Here is a 4,356-nt window from a genome sequence, read left to right on the forward strand (position 1 = left end):
CGTCTCTCTCCCACCACTCCCCTCCGCCTCCGCCGACCCCTACCTCCATCCCCTCCTCCATCATCATCCTCTCCTCCACCCTCTCCATCCACTGGCTCTGCTGGATCTGTCAATCTAGGAAATGGATGCTCTGCCCAGTACGCAGAGTACTCTGCGTCCATCCCTGCATCATCTACCTCTGGCCACATGTCCCATGGCATCGACATCATCTCTGCTAGCTGCATAACTGCCTGATCATATGATAGCAGTGGGCCAAACTGCACCTGATCTCTGACCGTACGGGCATACATGCCCGAGCCTCGTGGCATCCGCTGGATCCTGCCATACTGCCTGCATACCCTATCCACCAGCTGTCTCTCTAATATATAGGGCGTCCGCCCAATCAGGTACCTGCTCCGAAAGGTGTAGGGCAGCTCCAGTGCATCGTCCTCCCACTCCTCACACCCCAGGTACGGCCTCCAGATCACCATGTCAATGTCATCAATGACTCTCCTCCAGTGCACCAATCTCCCAATCCGAGGCTGAGATGTAATCATGGCATACAGGTGCACAAAACTCTGTCCCTGTCCTCTGCCTCTGAAGTGAATCGGCCGTGTGATGGGAAGGTGCTCATAGGCCCACACCTGCAAGAGAGTCACACCGCAGCCCAACCCCACTGATCCATGGTATACAAACTGATGCAGCTCATAATACAAATGTGCTAGGACACACGACCCCCATGCATACCTAGTGTGCTCTGCCATCAGCGTCTCCAAGGCCCCTCCCCAGCCCACTGCCAATCCTCGTGTGGCCCTGTCTGGACACAAGTATCCACTGATGACTCCCCCAACAACTGCCAGCAATGCTAATCCTGTGGCAGTCATGGTGTCCCAGGCTACATGACCTGCTCGCATCTCCAACTCAGGATCCTGAAAAACCCGTCTCAAGGCCTCCCTGTCACCGTCACGGTCGTAGGGGATCAACTCTCCATCAATGGGAACATGTAGTATCCTGTATACATCCTCCAATGTCACTGTCATCTCCCCCATCGGCAGGTGAAACGTGCATGTCTCTGAGTGCCATCTCTCGGCCAACGCAGTCAGCAACCCCATGTTTGCCCGAAACTCGGGCACATAGAGCATATGTGTGAGACCCATCTCCTCAATGGAAATCATGTCCTGGATAGACAACTCTGGTTGCAGTCTCTGAGTCGATGGGAATCTCTCCCGTGACTCCAACATCGGCAAATACTCCTGCAGTCAAGCAACTCAATCATGTCAGTTATCGTGGCATTCACTGTTTATCACAAAATGCTACTCGCTACCTAAATACATATGGTTATCTACCCTAGTGACACTCCCTGTTCATCACAAAGTGTTGCTATCTATCCTAGTAGTACTCCCTGTTCATCACAAAGTACTACGTGTGTGACATTCCCTGTTCATCACAAAGTGTCACTCACATTGGCACTCCTTGTTCATCACAAAGTGCTGCCTATCTTGGTGCTCCCTGTTCATCACAAAGTGCCTTGATCTATCCTAATCTTCCTAGAGGACCTGCTTGAGTGTATTCTCTCAGCAGCTTATCCAATCGACAGCGTATGTTCATCACAGAACTGCCGATTTGACCTAAAAGACTAAAACCATGCATTTAAACACACAAACGCACTGTTTCAACACACACGTGCTTTTAACTCATAAGCGCGCTTATAGACTGCATACACGCACCTATGCAACACAAACGCGCTTTCTGAACACAAACGTGCCTATGCCAGACACAAACGCGACCAGGGAACACATACGTCCCTGCATGACATAAACGCTACTAAAAATCACAGACGCTGCTACATTTCACAAATGCGTCCGCATTCAACACAAACGCGGTTCCAGGCACAGACGCGCCTGGATCTGACACAGACGCGCCTGTTGGACACAGACGCGCCTGGCGCTGACACAGACGCGGTTGCGCGTTTTTGCACTTTTACACTATCCTATTCCTAGCGCACTTATTGCTCCTAAACATGCATTTATGACAAAACTCGAAATGCGTGAAAGTACGAGGAGGTTTTCGGGTACTTACCGGCTCTCCTGCATCGGCTGGTCGTTGGAATCGGCGGACACGGTCGAATCTATGAACGAATGCCATCGCTGCTGACTGCTGCTGCTCTTTTCTCGCTCTGCATTGTGATCTTCTAAGGGTGTGGATGACAATGAGGATGTCTTTTGCCCATGGTCTATCTTATAGCCTACCCTAGCCCTGGCCTTCATTTCTCGAGTCAGTATTCTTCATCCTGTGACTTTGTCACATTATCCACTCAACCCATTCTATTCCATCTTTCTTATCGAGAGATTGTCTGCAATCTTTTCAGACATTTTCATCCAATCTCTCGAGGGGGCATATAATTCCTTATTCTGGGGCAACTCTGTATCAGTTCATCTTATTTTCTTTGAAACAACGCGACAAGCCGCATTGTCTCAAAGAGGGGCAAAATGTAGACACCCAAAATTGTCATGTCTAATTAAATAAATATTTTATTTATTTAATTATCTAAGCCTAATTCTTCTATTAATTAAATAAATTTTTATTTATTTAATTAATTCATTTATCCTCTTCTAGCCTTATTTCTCATTTAAATAAATACATTCATTTATTTAAATTATCCCTCTCCTAAATTAAATAAATATCTTATTTATTTAATTGTCCTATTTCTTCTATTAATTAAATAAATCTTTATTTATTTATTTAATTAATTCATTATCTTTTTCTACACATGACATATGTCATTCATCTCTTATTTCCTACACTACCTACCTCTTTCATTATTTTGGTATTTCTTATACCTACCCTCTAATCCTAGCCGACCTCTCTTTTTACACCTCTCAATCTTAACCCTCCATTTCTCATTGTGTCTTCTATTTAAGGAGATGCTTTCTTCATTGACAAACCCTAATGAAAAACCCTAATGACTAATGACTGATTTTGGAGGACTTGGCTACACTACAATTCCACTTGCAACCACATTCCGTTCTTGATTGAGCTCTTGTGCATACCAAAAATCTGAGAGCAAGCATATCAAACAAGATCAATGGAGATAGGAAGAATGGAGATCAAAACCCTAGTGGACATGTGATGGTATAATGTTTGTGATTTTGAGTTATTTGCATTGTCTTAGGTTATCTTCATATGTTATGGTGGATCTTTGTTCATTGTTAGGCTAGGGTTTAGTGGTTGAATCCATTTTAGTCTTTCAATATTGTTGTTATTTGCTATCCATTTTCACCATATACAGTATGTAGTAATGATGATCTAAATGAATGCAATAATGAATGCAAATGAACCTATAATGAATGCAAATGAACCTATAATGAATCTATAATGAACCTAAATGAATCTATAATGAATGCATTTTTGTATGATAATGGTTGAATCAATTTTAACTCAGATACTCCTTGAAGAAATGTTAGTTAGATGGTATGATAGAAAGAATGTTAGAAAGAATGCGTTTTAGACGGGAGATGAGAAACCAAAAAACTATCAATAAGCAAATGAGATGAAGATGATAATGAAATTGAATGAATCATGAACCCGTGTCACATATTTTATTGCGTCAATATATATTCATCACTGAGCCTTATTAGTGAACAATGAAGCTTTAGCACATCAGGGTATAAGGAACCAAGATGCAAAGATATCTCATTGTAGAAACAAACATGTAGTAGACAAGGAGTGAACCCTCCATTCTGGGAAATGCGTTAGGGGTCGAGGTATGTGTGGCAATTTCACCTTGATGTGAAGGCTCTTATCACAGACACCCACTAGAGTAATTTCCCTAGAATTTCATCGATTCACACCATAAACAACAAACAAAGAAAAAGATAATGCTCATCACAACTCCTCTAGTCACTTGTGGACATCCTTGAGTAGCATAGAAACAATATCTGTCACCAAATGACAAAAAGATAAAGACTGACCCGGACAAAATTTAGCAGCTATAATGACCTCGTGCCTTCATTCTCAGTTGTTTGATGTGATGGTTGATAATGTCTGCTCTCAGAAAGTTGCGGACCCCATTTAAGACTGACCTGTCTGATTTCGAGTGTATCATCTTCTGTTTAAGACAAGATAATGATCATGTTGATATGGATATGATACGATTGATAAGACAGTTTGATCAGTTGATTGCAGATGTTTGACTGGATAGTCATATCCTTTGTTAACTTCGTGTGAAGTGTTTGCTGGATATCTGCTAGGGTACTTGTTTCTCACAAGACATGTTATTGCAAGTTTTTCTGATCGATTGATTTTCGATTTTTAGTTCTTTTCCAAGAGCTTTTTCGATGTTTTTGGATTATGTAGATTGATATTTGAATGTTTTGG

The sequence above is a fragment of the Cryptomeria japonica genome, chromosome 5 (assembly GCF_030272615.1).
Source record: "Cryptomeria japonica chromosome 5, Sugi_1.0, whole genome shotgun sequence".
NCBI classification, from domain to species: domain Eukaryota; kingdom Viridiplantae; phylum Streptophyta; class Pinopsida; order Cupressales; family Cupressaceae; genus Cryptomeria; species Cryptomeria japonica.